Source organism: Elephas maximus, chromosome 23, assembly GCF_024166365.1.
Source record: "Elephas maximus indicus isolate mEleMax1 chromosome 23, mEleMax1 primary haplotype, whole genome shotgun sequence".
Classification (NCBI taxonomy): Eukaryota; Metazoa; Chordata; class Mammalia; order Proboscidea; family Elephantidae; genus Elephas; species Elephas maximus.
In genome coordinates this window covers 72,641,231-72,661,483 of record NC_064841.1, presented here as the reverse complement: position 1 = coordinate 72,661,483, position 20,253 = coordinate 72,641,231, and the positions used below count along the sequence as shown (strand labels likewise).

Below are 20,253 nucleotides of genomic sequence, written 5' to 3'. Positions count from 1 at the left end.
ACGACAATGAGTTTGGCTTTTTGGTTTTTAATGACAAGTGAGAAGAGGAAAAAGGTTATTGTGTATCCCATTCTCCTGCTCCAGTATCTGTACTCTCCCGTTGTTTGTATTTCTCCTTCCATATATTGATTCTCCTCAACCTCTGCTGCTGTTGCTAGGTGCTATGAAGTCGATGCCGACTCATGGTGGCCCCATGCGTGCAGGGTAGAATTGTTCCATTGGATTTTCAAGGCCACGACCTTTCAGAAGCAGATCACCAGGCTCTGTTTTGAGGCGCCTCAGTACAAGTTCGAACCACCTACCTTTCGGTTAGTAGTCGAGTGCTTAACCTTTTGCAGCACGCAGAGACTCTGCCTCGACCTCTAAGCATACTAAATTATTTCCCAAAAATAAGACAAATCTCTTTCGGACTCTATATCTCTTTCTAACTCCCTTTGGCTTTCTTTCTCAGCCAAGCGGCTAAAAAGTGCTAAAACTGCCATGTTCATTCTCTTCCTCCCCTTCTTCACTTCCCAAGCATTCCTCCGCCAACTGCCAGCTGCTTTCTGCCTCCTGGACGCCACACAAATGACTCTAGCAAAGAGAATCAAAGACATCTTTATCCTCTTACTGTCACTTTTCAGTCTTTATCTTCCAGTATTTTAAAACATCCCTTTGGCCAAATATCAAGAAAGATTCCCTTCTTCTTTCCAAAGTACAAATGTATTAATTAGCTTGCTTGTTTGTTTTTATTAACATGGCAGTGACTGATGGATTCTAAACCTCAACCAGAAGAGTTTTTTGTTTGTTTGTTTGTTTGTTTGTTTGTTTAGCAAATTCCGTTTGTTGCCTGGTCAAGACAAAACATTTAGTTTTCTCTGTCCTTTGCTAGAGAGGTCCCTCTCCTTGAGCTGTTTGACAATTTAGATAGAAAAAAGCTACCTAAGAAAAGAAATTTATCCACAATCCATCTCCATGAACATGGTCTAATTAATGCTCTCCTTTCATGAGGTGACCTGCCTCCTTCTTTCAGTGTTGAGATGATTCCAACTGATAGCCTGGTGTTGCAACTTTTCTTGTTTCCCCAAGGGCAATGAGAGGTGTGTTTTCTCTATACTTTTGGAGAAACACTATGAAGAAACGAGCATGCAAAAAATTCTCATGGCCCAGAATAATAGGTAAAGAGTGAAAACATTCTTATGTTTGTATCTCCTCCTTCTTGTATAATTTATATAAATTATATCTGGAAAATATAATAGATCTAGCCTCACAACCCCTAGCAAGAGTTTATCAACTCCTGATGAAATTTCCAGATAAAAGAGACATTGTTCCACAACAAATGGCTTCCTGAGTTCAGATTGCACAAGGATTCGCTGCCACAATTTCTGTGAGATTATTCTTTTCTGATTCTTTCTCTACGTCATTTTTTTTTTTTTTTCATTGAATTTTGAGCTTTTCTCCCCATACGCTGAAAGTTGGTGTTCCTTTTCTTAGCCCACTGGTCTTCTTTCTCTCTTCTGCCCTGGGTGATCTCAGATATTTTCAAGATTTTGATGACATCTACAGACCAGAGATTCATAACTAGATCCAATCCCATTCTCTCTTCTTGCACCCAGAGTAATTACCTACTGGATACTAATATTTGGATGTGCACAGACATGCCAAACTCAACACATCCTCCACCGAGCTGGCTATTTACTCAACTTCCTAAGCAAAGCTGGTTCCTCTTAGTATTTTCCGAATGTTAGATATTAGCACTATTAAGAGCCTGATAAGCCAAGCCAGAAATGCTAGTGTACTCCTAGATTTCTTCCCTAAAAGAAACAATTAACTATTTTTGTATCCCTTTCCCCAGCTCTCCAGAGTAACCGTCTTTGCCCACAAACGTAGATTTTTCATTCTTCCCAAGATCACCCTTTGACTCTTAAATCAGAGGGCCAGGAGATGCAGCTAAAATCACTATGCTACTCTACCAGGAGAACAATAAACACTGTATTAAAGAAGATAGTTCAAGACAACACTGTACCCTTATATCTGGGAATTTTCAATTACTATGTAAGAAAATTTGTGAGCAAAAATCCAAGACATATAATCTCTTGATGTTGGCCTAGGCTTATCAAGGATTACAACTACAGTCCAAGGAGAAAGCAGGTTAGAACTATGACACCAAGGAGATCCATTACAGAATGAATAATGAAATCTATAATTAGAACAGTAGTTTGCCTTCTACATGGCCTGTCTGCCTCTACAATTAATGTGAGCAAAACTGTGAACTACAATATCAATCACTTCAGGACAAGGGTGTGTGTGTCACTTCTCACAGTATGTATTCATATGTCACCCTGAAGGAGAATTTACCTGGGACATTTTCCAATATCTATTCTTGTCAAATTAAATTATCTAGTCATCTCATTTTCATTCCTAATATGTATTCCCTGTAAGAGAACAACCCCTCAACTCCCAATAAAGAGAATAGTACAAAGATTTAGGATGGTAAAAAGAGTTTACCTCCTGTGATTGATAATGTTATATGTCAACTTGGCTAGGCCATGATTCCTAGTGTTTCGTGGTTGTCTTCTATTTTGTGACCTGATGTTATTATTCTCCATTTTGTGCTATTATGTAATTATCCTCCATTTTGTTTGTTGTAAATCCTATCCTATACGTTAATGAGGCAGGATTAGTGTGGGGTGTATCTTGAGTCACAGCCTTACAAGAAAGCATGACTCAGCTCACAAAGTTACTCAAGTCACACCCTTACTCTGATGTAGGAAAGTTTCCTTGGGGGGTGACCTGCATCCAGTATATATATGGATGCTCTGGCAAGGCTCTCCTTTGCTCTGGTTCCTGCATCTGGTTCGTCAACATCTGATTTGCAGTTCTTGGGACTTGAGTCTGTCATCTGACCTGCTGATTCTGGGATTTACCAGCTTCCGCAGCCCCATAAGCCAACAGCCTACTCTCTGACCGATTGTGGGTTTGTCAGCCCCTGCAACCACATGAGTCAGGAGAAGCCTCCACTCTGATGCCTGACCTAGGAATTTGGGACTTGCGCACCTCCACAACCACGTGAGCCATTTCTTTAAGATAAATCTTTCTCTCTACATTTATACATATATATTCTTACTTCACTGGTTTTGCTTCTCTAGAGAGCCCAGCCTAAGACACTCCCATCCTGGTGACTCACTGCAGATGAGAAATAAGGTTATGACCACATACCTAATTTTGTGATCATCAGTTTCCAAATCTGTAAAATGGAAATGAGTATGTTTGTACCTTTCTTATCTGAGAAACAATCTGTGATTGAGCCGATTCAAGTAAGTCTAAAATTTGGGAACGATTTAATGAAACTCAGTCAAACTCTATGAGTACTGCCCATTATTAATACAAGTGAACAAGACCTGGTTTTCTACTAACCAAAATCTTGAATTCACTCAATAGATCTAAAAATTGGCCATCAATTTCCGCAGGTGTAAATAATTCACACCATACAATTACAACTCTGAAATAGAAATTGGCTTTCCTCCCTGTAGATTCAGCTATATGACAACACTGGCCGAGAGTTCCCTTGATAAAAGTCTTCGCAAAACTCACATCTTTCTCCCTAGGATGTCTGACATCTTCTGCACTTGGAAAAAAGAACCAAAAAAAAAAAAAAATCTTCTTTTACATAGAGATGCCTCCATGGGCTTGGAGCTGTGGTTGGGAGACTGGCTTCATCTGTCGACTATTTATTGCAGGAGACTGTCTAATTGATAACGAGGTCCTTGGGGATCCCTGATATCAGAGTGTAAATTAATAATCATTTTCAGAGGGTGCTGCCAGCTGCTCAGCATTATCTACTAAGTTGAGTTTGTTCTATTTTGCAATAAAACTAGTCCCCCAAAAGACAATTAAATTTACAAAACAAAAAAAAATAATAATTTGAGTCTAACGGCACATATGTAAAGTAAGCAAACCAATAATTGTAGTGACCTACTTTTTTCATATAAAACAACCCTATGTGTTGCCTAGGACAAATTGAGTTTAAAAGTATTTCTGACTGAAAGCTGAAAATATGTAGGGCAGGCGTCTTAAATTCCAACTCACTGGGGTACATGCTGAAGTTTGCCTCCAAAAGCTTCAGCATATTTAGCAAAACTCAAAATAGTAACACAAACATGGGCTTTTTATATATATATATAGATATATATAACCTACATTTAGGGTGGTGATAAAGCTTTTTATCAATAAATAATTCAAGACGCAGAGAGTGTAAAAACATCATTAATATTGTTGCTGAGTGTTTTGTTTTCTAATTACTAAGCTACTGGAAGGCCTGAAGGCCTGACGCTCCGGGCTGCATCATTTCACCAGTTTTGTTCTGTGGTTCTCCATTGTCGTCCTTGAAAAGAACATTCCCACAGAGCAGGCTCTTAAATACAATAAACATCGTATGTAAAAAGAAATGACATAACACGCAGCGCTGATAAGGGCTGCTTTTCCCAGGGGCTGGGCTGCGTGGGACAGCAGTGGGAACCGCCTGATGAGGCTACCGTCTGCCCGGGTGCCTGGAAGGAAGTGTCCCCGGGCAGTTTACCGGGCCTTGTGCAGTCCCAGCACAAAGAGCCCAGAAGTGGGCAGGTCCCTCCCTGCCTCTGTGAAAATCAATCTAAGGAAGTCTGATGCCATGAAGCAGTTTCCTGCACACTGTGTGGGAAATTGAACTGAGTGCAAACGGCCAACAACAATGGGACAATATATTATAATAAACAGGAAAAATAGCGGAGGCGACGGAAATCAATGGCTGGAGTTCAGGAGGCATTCATAAGATTGACAAGTGAATAAATTAGAACCAAAAGGTTAGGACGTTGAAAGAGGAGTTAATTTTAAGTCCGCCCTGTAGCTCCGCTTTTCAGACTCCAACGAAGATTGTGTATAATAAAATGAACATCAAGTCTTGGGTTTACAAAAAGGGGCTTGGGGAAGGCCTACACGGTCAGAAAACCAGAGACTCTTTTATAAACTTCCCCAGGCATGTGCAGTCGCTGCTCACAGTGCGTTAACAACCCCCTCGACAGCGTGACCAAAGACTTATTTAAACGAGTTTCTTGCTTTAAATAAGTCTGCTCTCAGCAACCAACTGTTCGTCCAGGAAGTGATGTGATACCCCAATACACTGAAGAAGTTTACTCAACCATAGCCAAATGGAGCTGTGTGCAACTCAGCTATTTAATTTAGGAAAAGCCTCACAAGGCTCCTCCAAACCCCCAAATAATTATAAACACCAGAACATAACTGACTCTAAAACAGATTTCAGTCACATAAACGGTGATCAATCCACCTCCAGGCCATAGTAGCGGCCGTTTTTAAGGATGTTTTAAAGTTTTGTTATTTCCTGTTAACAATAAAATGACTTTAATTAGAATTCACCGTTCAACCTGGGTTTTGCAACAAAGGAGTTGACACATGAAATTCTTTTTCCTAATTATTATTAAAGACTGCCTATTGTTCACCCGATGAAGCCTACAGGCTGAGGATTTTGAGACAATTAATTCCAAGCCTGGCTTTGCAACTAACTCTCACTAGATCACACACAGTTCCTTTGACAATTAAGTCTTAATCTACTCCATTGGGTATGAAGATTGGTTCTAAATTATTAGAAGCCATGGAGAAAAAGCGGTCGTTGCTAGCGGACAATTAAACATAGCCTAATCTCTAGAAGCTGTATTTCAAGTGTGCCTTGAAAAGTTTTGTTTGGGCTTCAAATATATTTCACTGCATTATTGGTTTTGTTCCTTCATTTAGATCCAAAAGGGTTTCTTTACATATCGACAACTACTGACAAGAGTCTAATATTTTGGAAAGTATTATCATTTAGTCTTTAGTCTTTAATAAATATCAATTAACCCAAGAATTTTTAGTCCCATAAGAATAGTCTTAAGCACATTAAAGTAGAAAGATACACCGGACAGCCCAAATGATGTTTTTTACCCGGTAAAATAAAACTTCCGTTACATTTTTAGGGGGATATATATAAAGCTTAAGAAATGACATCAATGTATTTACTATTTTAAATATGGAGGCTACCTAGAGATTTTTTTAGGTTTGCCTAGAAGGAGAAAAAAAAAAAGAGGTCAAATTTTTGTATTTATTTATTTAAATTAATGAAACCTTCTTAACCACCCACTTCGGCATCCAATAAAACACTATCGATGTGGCCACCAGAGGGCAGTACATAACAGCAGAAAAATTGTGTTTATTTGAAAGGTAAATCCTATTAGTTCTACCAGACCTTTTCCCCTTACCCCATACCTCCCAAAAAAACCGTCTTAAGCAAATTTCTGACCCCCCAAAAAATCCTGGCAGCAAAATACATACGAGAATGAAGTAGAAGGTTTGGACCCTTCCTAGACATTCGACTGCGTCTTGGTGACACTGCTCAGAAAGTCCGCGCCTTCACACTCTTGCCTCGGTTTTGTCTCTAAACAGGCCAAAAATAGTAATTGACTTTCTTCATCTCAACTTTTGTTTAATTTAGATTCGGTCCCACTGAGCAGCAAAAATACCCACGACTTTGTTCTGAAAAGAACCCAGCGCGCTCTCAATAAATGTTAAAAAGCATTAGCAAAACCTGCTGGCAGAGGCCTGGCAGGCCTGCAGAAGGGACGGCCGCCTTCATTTCTTACAGAGTTTTTTGGCCTGTGATTTTGGCCATGCCTAAAGGTAAAACGCGTTCCCTTCCTGCCGGGCGCACTTCCCTCACCGGCCCCTACCTTCCTTTCTCCTCCGTAGCTGAGGTTTCACACCTCGGTCTGTGAGTCCAAGACCCCTAGAGCACTCTGAGCAAAAGGGAAACAGTCTGAACGAAAGCCCTGATCCCCTAAGAAAGCCTTATGTCCACTTTGGTCCCCTGGGGCCTCTACATCTTTTAATAGAGTCATTGAAATTAAAAATAGGAGGCCTTTATTTAGAGGTCAGGCGCTGGCGCTCCTGTCGTCCCCTCCACCAGAATCTCATGGGTGCCTCTCCTGCACGAGCTCCACCCTCCCTCCACTCTCTCCCACCGCCAACACAACCACCGCCACCACGACTCCCTTTTTCCACTTCAGAGTCTTAGACTATGGGATTGAATTAATAACAGCAGTGTCCTGTTTGGCAATGACGTTTCATCCATCATTCTCTGGCCTATCCCCAACATTTCCCCTTGTTTACTCCCCTATTCATATATGTCATTTCTTATTGCACATCTCTCTTTTTCTTCTTTCCTATACAAGCAAAGTAAAGGACAAAGCAGAGGCAGAACATCAAAATAATAACAATAATAAGGATGAACACGCTAGTCAGAGGATCAGCCAAAGTCAGCGCATTCTGTAACTGCCAGAGCTTCAGTCAACCAGCCTCACTTTGGCAAGTAAGACCTTGGTAATTTGAGTAATAAGTGGGCTCGCTTATTAAAATTCATTGTATTATGAAAAGAAAAACAAAACAAAACAAATCAGTTCCCAAGGAGCTGTATCTCCCACTGCCACTGGCATGAACTGTAAGTACTTAACTCAAAGATGTTTCTCTCCCTCTAAAAAATAACCCAGCACTTTCACCTTAAAATTTGGAACCTAAGTTTGCTGGTTGGCATGCTGATTTGTACTAAAAGATAACATATACCCAGCACTTTCATATATTTCATATCAGAAAAGAGTAAGATTCAGAATCCATGTTTTTAAAGAATCATAGTTTACCATCCAGATTGTCCATGTCTAATTTTAAAGGGAAGGATATCTTTAAAAAGCTAAATAAGGGTCAAAATCATTTCCGAAGATAATACAGAATCTTAGCGTTTCCGTAGGTTCCACATTTGCTGATGTTGCCTAAGCCACTTCAGAAACATTTCTCTCTGGAAAAAAGGGGATTCTACAGTTTGCCCGGTGAGCAAAACTTCCTCTAAAAGAAACTCTGTCGACAATGACATTTTTTCTCTTCATCTCCAAAATGGAGAGCCTAAGGTCGCTATGGAAACCCTGGTGGCGTGGTGGTTAAGTGCTATGGCTACTAATCAGAAGGTCAGCAGTTTGAATCCACCAGGTGCTCCTTGGAAACTCTATGGGGTGGTTCTACCATGTCTTATAGGGTCGTTACAGGTCAGAGTCAACTTGACTGCAGCAGGGGAGCTGGTAAGTTCGCTACGAGTTGGAATCGACTCAATGGCAACGAGTTTTTGGTAAGGTCATTCTTGACTGCATCCAATGTGATTTTGAAAATTATATCATTATCAATGTTGTTTATTCTGGTAAAAAATCAGAGGCTTAGTTATTTTAATTTTCTTCTTCTTCTTTTTTTTTTTTAAACTCCCAGCACTTTAATTATGTTCATTGATCTTGGTGAAACATGCTGGTTCTCAATATTAACTCTGGGGTCTGTGGGCAGGAGCCTTAGTAGGGGTCTGGCACTCACTCAGAGAAGAAATCTGAAGGCCAGTTTCTGGGGGAATCCCAAAAACAGAATCTCTGGCAAGTGTTCATCCTACATTTTAAAGGGATGGAGAAGTCACTATCTCCAAAGGAGGCCTATTCCATTTCTAAGATAGTACACCAAACCCGTTGCCATAATCAGTTGATTCTGACTCATAGCAAACCCTGTAGGACAGAGTAGAACTGCCCCATAGGGTTTCCAAGGCTGTAGTCTTTACAGAAGCAGGTTTGCCACATCTGCAGTGGCTCATGGGTTCAAACTGCTGATCTTTTGGTTAGCAGCAGAGTGCTTAACTACTGCACCACCAGGGCTCCTTTTACATAGCATAATGGTTAGAAAATTCATCCTTATATTTCCAACTTTGCTAATAATTTCTACTCATTGATCTTAATTCTAACTTCTGGGCACGCATTGTAAAAAATTCAAGCATTCTTCTGCAATCAGAATTGAATAAAGCTCTCAGGTTCTCTTGAAAATTCTCTAGGCTAAACAGTGCGGCTCCTTCTACAATTTTGTGTGCAGTGTAATAGCAACCCCCTTTACCGTTCAAGAGCCCTGGTGGCACAGTGGTGAAGAGCTTGGCTGCTAACCAAAAGGTTGGCAGTTTGAATCCACCAATCAGCCGCTCCTTGAAAACTTTATGAGGCAGTTCTACTCTGTCCTATAGGACCGCTATGGGTCAGAACCAACTCGACAGCAACGGGTTTGGTTTGGTTTTGGTTTCAGCATTCTGGAGTCCCTGGGTGACACAAAAGGTAAAGTGCTTGACCACTAACCTAAGGGTGGGTTGTTGGAACCCAGCCAGGGGTGCCTCACAAGAAAGCCTGGTGATCTACTCCGAAAGGTCACAGCCATTGAAAACCCTGTGGAGCACAGCTCTACTCTACAAGTGACGTGGACTCACCATGAGTCAAAACCAACTCCAAGACTCCATGGTAACTAGCAGCAACAACAACCAGAGTGCAGCACCATCAGCATGAAAAAGCAAGGCTGAGAAAAACAAACAGAAAAGCTGGACCCAAAAGCCAACCAACAATTCAGAGAATAAAGAAAAACCAAAACCAAACCCAGTGCCATCGAGTCGACTCAGACTCCTAGCGACCCTATAGGACAGAGTAGAACTGCCCAATAGAGTTTCCAAGGAGCGCCTGGTGGATTTGAACTGCTGACCCTTTGGTTAGCAGCTGTAGCACTTAACCACTACGCCACCAGGGTTTCCAGAGAATAAAGAGACCTTAAAAAATAAGAGGAAACCTCTAATTGATAGAGTCAGAGAGATTTGAGCAACTGTCATATTTACAAAATAGAAAAAGAATACTATAAAAAGTTACAATCACAGAACACTTAAGAAATTATATATGACTGATGAAGTAGAACTGCCTCATAGGGTTTCCAAGGTGTGGCTCATAGACCTTTCGGTTAGCAGCTGTAGCTCTTAACCACTCTGCAACTGAGAAAGAAGAGATTATAAAGATACAATAGGAAAAAATTCCCCAAATCTGGACAAAGTTGCCAGTCATTCCAATTAGTATCAAGTAAAATAAATGCAAAAAGACCCAAGCCTAAGTATACCTCACACGTTTTCACAATAGCAAATTAAAACTCTTAAATGCTTCCACAGAGGGTGGGGTAGCCACCTATTAAAGCACAAGAATGAGATGGATAGATGTCTCATCAGCAGCACCGGAGACAATGGAGAAATGCCTTTAAAGTCCTGATGGAAAATGATTTTGTACTCAAATTATAATCACACATGAGCATAGGCTAAACACCTTCCCAAACACTCAGAGATTCATGAATTTTACCTCTTCTACACCCTTTTCTGAAAATCCTTCCAAAGAGAAGCCTGCAAGTGCAGGAAGAAAAAATGAAAAACTAAGTCCTAGGATTCAGGAAACAATTGATTCAAGCCAAGAGAAGGTAAATAAAGCCCCAGACGAGAGCAGGCCAAGACTAGACTAGACCAGACCAGGGGGCTACTGGTCCAGATAGAAAAATGAAACAGGGCTCTATGAGAGAGGGTCGCAAGAGGGGAGCATTGGACAATATAATATGAAAACTAGAATTTATAATGAAGACACTTTATTCTGTCATTAATGAAAAGGGAAGTGAATATGAACTTCAGGACAGGCAAAAAACTCTATAAGAAAATTATGGCCTGATTATGGAATGAGCCAACAGTAATAGCAAACACATACAAAGCTAACTCTGTGACTTCATGAATACCTATGTACAACAGAATGAAACTTGCCTGGTCCTGCGCCATCTTCATAATCATCGGTATGCGTAAGTCCGTCGTTGTGGTCACTGTGTACTTTGAGTGACTTCCAACCTGGGGGGCTCATCTTCCAGCACTTCACCAGACCATATTCGCTTGTGATGTATAGGGCTTTCATTGGCTAATATTTGGAAGGAGATTAATACTTTCTTCTAGCTTATCTTAGTCTCGAAGCTCCCTGCTGCAGCTCGTCCACCATGAGTGACCCTGCTGGTATTAAAATGCTGGTAGCGCAGCCTTCCAGCATCACAGCAACAAGCAAGCTACCACAGTACGACAAACTGACAGGTGAGTGGTGGCCCTTTGCATATACTGATCCGTTATTCCTCACAACTCTGTCGTAATCATTCTTATTTTAAGGATGAACAGAAACTTGAACAGTTTAGGTAACTTATCTAAGTCCCAGAGCTAAGGAGTGGTGAATCGGGAACTTGGCCTCACAAACATGGCTCCATATTTTGTGCTCTTAACCACTGTGTTCTACTGCCTTTGTAGAATTGATGGTGCTTATATTGAGCTTTAAAACAGAGTGATGATTACTGTACAATGAGAATATATTTAAAAGCCAGTGAAAATGATCCTGGAGAAAAGGAGATTAAATGTATTCCCAGGAAAAGGAATAAGACGGCAGAGGGTAGAAGTTCAGAAAATAAATGGAGGGGTTTGCTTATTACGTCAGAAGGAACGGAAGGCAGAGTGTGTAGAATTCAAGGTAGGTTTGCTTGTGTGTTTTCCAGCAGGTGATTGAACCCAATCCAACGGTACTTTTTCCTTTGTAAAGGAGGTAATGGGATCATCAGCCGAAAGTATGGGATCAGGAAAGTACCCAGAGATTTGTGGAAACTGAAAAGAGCCTGAACTCATTTTTGCGGAGAGTAGTTAATAAGCTAACTAAAGAAATCTAGAATTGATTTTTTTTTTTTTATTGCAGTGTAGTGATCACAAATTTAAAGCAGATCAAGTCTCCCCTGATATGTGACTTTCTCCAGAAGCACTTAAATGTTTAGGTGCAGGCACAGAAAAAAGAGATAGTTGAGTCCATCTAGGGTGAATTTTTGTTAAATCAGTTGAGGGGAAAAAAAAAACATGGTGGAGGAGTGCAAGAGGGCTGGAGTATTGGCAAAATTGTAAGCTGGATGAGGAGGGAAGTAAAAGAAGGTTGATGGAGAAAAAATACAGAAAGGTCAACGGGTTGAAGTCTCAGCAAATTTGAGGAAGAGTCGTGGTAGAAATAGTTTCACAGGTTAAGAGAAAATTTGTGGTCCAAAGTCACTGTTTTAAAGTGACTTTGGAGGTGTTTACCATTAAGATTCATGATAAGCATGCAAGTGTAAAAATGAGATCAGGAGAGTGAAAAAGATGAAGGAGAATGGAGGTCTATGGAGGTAAGAAGGTCAAGGATGGGCAAGTAGCTACAGGCTATAGAGGTCACCCACACTGATATGCTTTAAATGAAAGTTGACAATTCAAGTCCGTTTCTCATATGAACACTTATACATACCTTGTTATGTAACCCTAGCTGCTCTCCCTATAGTGTGACAGCACACTCCTCCTCTCCACCCTGTATTTCCCGTGTCCATTCAACCAGCTGCTGTCCTTCTCTGCCTTCTCATCTCACCTCCAGACAGGAGCTGCCCACATAGTCTCATGTGTCTACCCGAGCCAAGAAGCACACTCCTCACCAGTATCATTTGATGTCTTACAGTCCAGTCTAATCTTTGTCTGAAGAGTTGGCTTCAAGAATGGTTTTAGTTTTGGGCTAACGGAGGAATGTGGGGGCTATGACCTCTGGGGTTCCTCTAGTCTCAGTCAGACCATGATGTCTGATCTTTTTACTAGAATTTGAGGTCTGCATCCCACTTTTCTTCTGCTCCATCAGGGACTGACTGTTGTGTTCCCTGTCAGGACAGTCATTGGTGGTAGCAGGGCACCATCTCATTCTTCCAGGCTCAGGCTGATGGAGTCTCTGGTTTATGTGGCCCTTTCTTCCTCTTGGGCTCATATTTTACTTGTGTCTTTGGTGTTCTTCATGCTTCATTCTCTTTTGATAAATGAAGTGGAGAAGTTATGGTCCGAAAGCAGCAATGGGAAGCCAGGAAAAAGCCAATGCCTTGTTCTGTATCTGAAGTAATGAACTGTGAGAAAACAAGTAGCAACTATTTGATGGGCTGTACGAGATGTTGTGATCCCAGGTGACAGCCAGGTGGTAATGCAAGAAGCTAGAAGAAGCACTAAAAGAAGGGTTTGAGGGCACAGGGACATTTACATTAAAGAAGGCTTTGGAAGATGGGAAGAAGGTAAAAGGCTGGGGACCAAGGAAGTGACATTGACTAAGAGAAGAAGGTGCAGTTATAGATAGATGGTTAGGATTTCACCTTAGGTCCTGACTGAAGACAAGGAGGAGCAGTGGAGTGGGTTTTGGTCTCAAAAGATTCCAATTTGAGTGGATTCTGGGCTTAGTATGACGTTAAAGCACAGAAGAAAGACATATTTTTACAAATAATGCTCTGAATTAGCACTTTCATATTTCCAGAGTGTTAATGGGATTTAATTGTAATCCAAGGTAAAGTAAAATAATCATGGAGAAAAGAGGCATAAGAAAAGACTCTGATAGAAAAATAGAAAGTCAATTGAAAAAACAGGTGATTGAAATCATCTGAGTAAAAGGAAGGAAATGACATCATAACAGCAGGACTCAAGAGAAGCATGAAAATTTCTATTAAACAAGAAAGTATGTTATTATTTTAAATGATGACAGAAAACTAATGAGAAAATCAATGGTGATGATAAACAAACATACAATCTACCTTTTGAGTCAGGGGTATAAAAGATGGCTATGTATGCCCATGGTGTTTTTATTTTATGTGAATTTCCATCAAAAGGTATCAATAATTTAAATGTAAGACAGTGACATAAGATAATTATAATGACAATGATATGTTTCAAACATGTCTTACAATGAAATGGAAAGCATGAAAATAAATACCCTAGGCATTAGTGAGCTGAAATGGACTGGTACTAGCCATTTTGAATCAGAAAATCATATGGTCTACTGTGCCGGGAATGACAAAATAAACAGAAGTGGCATTGCATTCATCATCAAAAAGAATGATTCAAGATCTATCCTGAAGTATAATGCTGTCAGTGATAGGATAATATCCACATGCCTCCAACGAAGACCAGTTAATACAACTATTATTCAAATTTACACACCAACCACTAATGCCAAAGATGAAGAAATTGAATACTTTTACCAACTTCTGAAATTGATCAAACATGCAATCAAGATGCATTGATAATTACTGGTAATTGGAATGCGAAAGTTGGAAACAAAGAAGAAGGATCTGTAATTGGGAAAAAATGGCCTTGGTGATAGAAACTACGGCAGAGATTTCATGAAAGAATTGTGCAAGACCAATGACTTCTTCATTGCAAATACCTTTTTTCAATAACATAAATGGCAACCATAAATGTGGACCTCACCAGATGGAATACTCAGAATTTAAAGCGACTACATCTGTGGAAAGAGATGTTGGAAAAGCTCAATATCATTTACTCAGAACAATTCAAGTGGCAGACCATGGAACATACCATCAATTGCTCATGTGCAAGTTCACGTTGAAGATAAAGAAAATTAAAACAAGCCCAAGAGAGCCAATGTAAGACCTTGAGTGTATCCCACCTGAATTTAGACATCATCGCAACAATAAATTTGATGCATTGCACACTAATGACCAAAACCAGATGAGTTGTGGAATGACATCAAGGACATCATACATGAAGAAAGTGAAAGGTCATTAAAAAGACAGGAAAGAAAGAAAAGGCCAAAATGGATGTCAGAAGAGACTCCGAAACTTGCTTATGAATGTAGAATAGCTAAAATGAATGGAAGAAATGATGAAGTAAAAGAGCTGAACAGAAAATTTCAAACAGGGGCTCAAGAAGACAAAGTAAAATTTATAATGAAATTTGCAAAGATCTGGAGTTAGAATACCTAAAGGAAAGAACATGCTAGGCATTTCTCAAGCTGAAAGAACTGAAGAAAAAATTCAAGCCTCCAGTTGTAATACTGAAGGATTCTATAGGCAAAATATTGAATGATTCAGGAAGCATCAAAAGAAGATGGAAGGAACACACAGAGTCACTGTATCCAAAAGAATTGTTCGATGTTCAACCATTTCAGGAGGTAGCATACGATCAAGAACCAATGGTATTGAAGGAAGAAGTTCAAGCTACACTGAAGGCATTGGCAAAAAATAAGTCTCCAGGAATTGATGGAATACCAACTGAGATGTTTCAACAAATGGGTGTTACGATGGAAGCGCTCATGTGTCTATACCAAGAAATTTGTAAGACAGCTACCTGGCCAATGGGCTAGAAGAGATTCATATTTTTGCCCATTCCAAAGAAAAGTGATCCAACCGAATGTGGAAACTATCAAACAATATCATTGATACCACACACAAGTAAAATTTTGCCGAATGTCATTCAAAAGCAGCTGCAGCAGTACACCAACAAGGAACTGCCAGAAATTCAAGCCAGATTCAGAAGAAGATGTGGAACCAGAGATATCATTGCTGGTGTCAGATGGATCCTGGCTGAAAACAGCGAATACCAGAAAGATGTTTACCTGTGTTTTATTGAGTATGCAAAGGCATTTGACTTTGTGGATCATAACAAATTATAGATAACATTGAGAAGAACGGGAATTCCAGAATACTTAATTGTGGTCATGAAGAATCTGTACGTAGACCAAGAGGCAGTCATTCAAACAGAACAAAGGGATACTGTGTGGTTTAAAATCAGGAAATGTGTGTATCAGGGTTGTATCCTTATTCAATCTGTATGCTGAGCAAATAATCCAAGAAGCTGAACTATGTGAAGAAAAGGGCAGCATTAGGATTGGAGGAAGACTCATTAATGACCTGTGATATGCAGATGACACAACCTTGCTTACTGAAAGTGAAGAGGACTTGAAGTACTTACTGATGAAGATCAAAGACTACAGCCTTCAGTATGGATTACACCTCAACGTAAAGAAAACAAAAGTCCTCACACCAGGACCAATAAGCAACATCATGATAAAGAGAGGAAAGACTGAAGTTGTTAAGGATTTCGTTTTACTTGGATCCACAATCAACATCAATGGAAGAAGTAGACAAGAAATCAAAACACATTGCATTGAGCAAACCCAGTACAAAAGACCTCTTTGAAGTATTAAAAAGCAAAGATATCATTTTGAGGATTAAGATTTGCCTGATCCAAGCCATGGCATATTCAATTTCCTCAAATTTATGCAAAAGCTGGACAGTGAATAAGAAGGACTGAAGAAGAAATGATTCCTTTGAATTATGGTGTTTGCAAAGGATATTGAATATACATACCACAGACTACCAGAAGAGCCAATTAATCTGTCTCGGAAGAAATACAGCCAGACTGCTCCAGAAGCGAGGATGGCTAGACTTCATCTCATGTACTTTGGACAGGTTTTCAGGAGGGGCCAGTCCCTGGAGAAAGACATGATGCTTGGTAAAGTAGAGGGTCAGGGAAGAGGAGGAAGACCCTCAACAAGATAGATTGATACAGTGGCTGCAACAATGGGTTCAAACATAACAGTGGTTGTGAGAATGTCACAGGACCGGACGGTGTTTCGTTTTCTTGTACAGAGGGTCTCTATGAGTCGGAACCAACCCGACAGCACCTAACAGCAACAACAGACATCTTACAAGGAAATTCAAAGTCAAAAGTGATTCAAAGATTAGAAATTCTGGGGGGAAAAAAAGAAGACTCCAGAAACCATGCAGGATGGAAGAGCCAATAGATCTCTCTGTGGGGAAGACTTTTCTATAATAGCACTATTTTATCAGCATTATGCTTAAGAAAATTAGCCAACATCCAAACATTAGTATCAGAAAAACAATCAAGCAATGCAGCCAAAGCCATTGTGGTATTTGCAAAGACCCATAAGTATCACTGAGTGCCATTAGCAAGACAGTGTAGGTGATGAGCACAGGTTATTCTGACTAATAGATGCATATTCCAGACACGCGGAATTGGTTTCAGAATATATCATCCAGGGACACCAGATGACATTGGAGACAGGGGACCACAAAGCAATATAGAGCAAATAAGAAAAATGGAGTGTAATTAAAGCTAATAGTCAAAGGTGTCAAAGGGCATAGAAGGGTTCAACAGTATCAGGGAAAAAGTAATGACACGATTGCTTTAGAGATGTACTTAGGTCACCCCAGACAATGCAAGGACACAGAGAAGAATGAGACTCAAATTATGATGCGGAGCAAATCAATTCTGAGTTACGCGATAATGGAGATAAACTGCCTGATACCGGATCTATAATTATTGGCAGCGCTAACAACAAACTCTAGCAACTGGGAGGACTTTATCTTAAGGGAAACATGAATTTGTAAATATACATTAAAACAAAGCAACAAAAACATATTGAACGCCCACAATCAAGTTCATTTCAATGAGCATTATCGAATGCCAACCCTGTGCCGGGCACTGGACTGGGGACTAGTGATTCAAGGGCAAATATGAGACATTGAGAAGCTGGCAGTGTAGCTTGCTTATAGTATCTTGGGCTGACCCTTACCACAGCCCAGGTAACTGCTTATTCCTTAGGTCTCTCCTCTAGACTAGAAGTTTCTGAGGGGCAGGCTAGCCTATATCTCAGTAGTCAGTACTCAGGAAATGCCTGGTACACAGAATTCAATTATTTGTTGAACAAATCAAGGAATCTTTTCTGAACGGTTTTTAAGTTGCTATGAAAGGATGTTTGTAAGGTCCACGTCATAGCTAAAGGAGTGGATGTAACTCTCAAGAGTTCATGTCCCCTGGTGTTCCAGTGATAGATTTCTACCCTTCGATAAGGGAGACCTGGGTTGGATTCCCACCTAATGCACCTCCACCCATGTGCAGCCACCATGCTCTGTCAGTGGCGGAAACCCCTCCGGGGCAGTTCTACTCTGTCCTACAGGGTCACTATGAGTCAAGGGAAACCAGATTCAACTCTGAGTCAGGATCGACAGCAATGGGTTTTGCTTTTGGTATGGTGCTGAACAGGTTTCAGCAGACCAAGAAGAAAGGCCTAGTGACCCACTGTTGAAAATCAGCCACTGAAAACTTTCGAATCAGAACAGCCTGATCCACAGCCCATCTACGAATGGTGCAGAACTGGGCAGCCTTTCTTGGTGTTTTGCGTAGGGTCACCACGAGTCTGGGTCGACTCTGGCAGCTAACAACATCAAAGACCACTTTCTCTAGAGGATCAGAGGCAGGTGCTTCATCTGAATGGCCTGAACTGCCACAATTCTCACTAAACCCGTTGCCCTCGAGTTGATTCTGACTCATAACAACTCTATAGGAGAGAATAGAACTACCCCATAGAGTTTCTAACGAGCAGCTGGTGGATTCCAACTATTGACTTTCTGGTTAGCAGCAAAGCTCTTAACTACTGTGTCACCAGGGCTTTTAACCACTAGCTTTTAACTAGTGGGTGATAAAGAAACCAGCGCAGGTCTTTACTCAGTAATCTTTTATACATAGTGTAACAGTTAAATAGAATAAAAATCAAAGAATACGCCATAAAAATGCACTTAAAGACTAAATATTTTTTTTTAGGTTTTGTTATTGTAATTTTCGTTAAAATTGTATAATAATATTCCATAACGAAAAAAACAAATTCAGTCAACTATTTTTCTATGGTTGGACAATCTGGCTGCTTTTTTTTTTTTTTAGACTAAGGTATTTTTTAAATACTTAAGTAAAATGTTAATTTTTTCAGCATTTGCTCTTACAATAGCTTAATGAAATCATTGTTGGTTTCCCTATACCTCCTTAGAAAGTATCCTCCTAACTCCTTGTGAAGTCAAATCTTAGGGTCGTGTCCCTTCCAGTGGCAAAGTGGTTAAGAGCTCAGCTGCTAACCAAAAGGTCAATGGTTCAAATCCACCAGCTGCTCCTTGCAAACTCCATGGGGCACTTCTACTCTGTCCTATAGGGCCACTATGAGTCAGAATTGACTTGAAGGCAAGAGGTCTGGTTTGGGTTTGGATCCCTTCCAGGGCTTACATGCATCTTAAGAACCTCAGCTATAGGACATTAGGGTCCCTTGTCCTCTTGGGCCACCCCAGCTTCTCACGCCTGCCAAGGATTTTTCTCCACACCATCAGAGATCACTAACCTGCTTAGACCAATGGCACTAATTAAATGGTAGGTCTCTCAGTGTGCCTCTCCTTATCATTCTAGAATGTTCTTTTCTCTTCCTCTGATATCTTGGCTTTCACTCTCTACAAGGGACCCAAACAGGCAGGAAGCAATTAAGGTAATAAGAAGCCAGCCTGACTTTTATCTCCAAGTCTGGAAGACCTTACCACACCTGGCTGCCTCGAGGTATTTTCTTGACTTGCTCCTTTTTTTTTTGAGACAACTCACTCCAAGTTTCACTCTCTTTCCTGATCAAATCTTTATTTTACAAACAATGACTTTTCTTATTAACTTCCTTATAATCTTCAAGTTTTTACGTACTCAGTTAAGGGGCTATATCATTTTACACAGAACATAAGTTTTTAAAAGCAAACCTATAAAGATGTTAAGCACATATTTTAAATGGGCTTGTCCCCTAATCAGCTGACTTATCTCTTGTGTAAATAAGATTCCCACCCAGCCCCCACCCCATAAAACAAGTACACTTAAAATGAGTTCAACTGCATTTTTAAAAATTTCTTTTCCAACTGCCCAATAGAGGGAAATCAATATCGCCCAAATGAAAAGGATAAAACCTTGACATGGGAAGGCTGTCTTATTAAAATGCTGCTTGCTGAGCATGGAAAAGAGTCTTAGGCCTCCTAAAGAATCTACAATGTAAATATATACAAAAGCATAGCAAGAAAACATAGCTTTTCTTTTCGCTCTTCTAGTCTCTCCCCACCTACAAAATAGATGCAGAGGGGAGCGCAAGTGACGTAGATAATGACTGATGATGACAAGAGGCCTCACCATACCCTGACTGCCCACTGTTGTCCCAAGAACATGGTTCATCATGCTTGTAGAGCACTCTTGCCAATTCTGTCCACAAAAGTGCCATTGCTTCTAGGTGTCATCTTCAGAGGTCCTCTACCCATTGCCCAGGACCCAGGGCACACACTGTTACGGGTCTAGAGTTAATGATAACGCATTGGAGTTAATGATATAGAAACCACTTGGAAACACTAATATATGCAATCAGTCAAAAGAAACTGGATCTTCAAGGACTTCAAGGAATACCTGGCATTCTGTCCTACCCCTATCTTCTTTACCTGCTGCCAGGTTGTATCCTAAAGTTCCCCTCCCTGGACTGCTAAGTACACCAAGAAATGCCTAATGAAACCACTTTCCCTCCAACTTTCAGAATAAATAAGAATTAAAGTCCTCATTAACACCCATTGCTGTCCAGTCAATTCCGACTCATAGCGACCGTATAGGACAGAGTAGAACTGCCTCATTGGATTTCCAAGGAGCAGCTGGTGGATTCGAACCGCTGACCTTTT

At 40.4% G+C, this 20,253-nt stretch overlaps 1 long non-coding RNA gene across 2 annotated transcripts in view; it reads right to left on the bottom strand.

Moving 5' to 3' along the window:
- The window catches only part of LOC126066397 (uncharacterized), a 216,992-nt gene that overhangs the window by 17,270 nt on the left and 179,469 nt on the right, over positions 1-20,253 (bottom strand). For both annotated transcript variants that reach the window (XR_007515074.1, XR_007515075.1), the window contains one exon: positions 6,340-6,442. This is a non-coding gene — a long non-coding RNA (uncharacterized LOC126066397). The remainder of the gene's footprint in view (positions 1-6,339; positions 6,443-20,253) is intronic.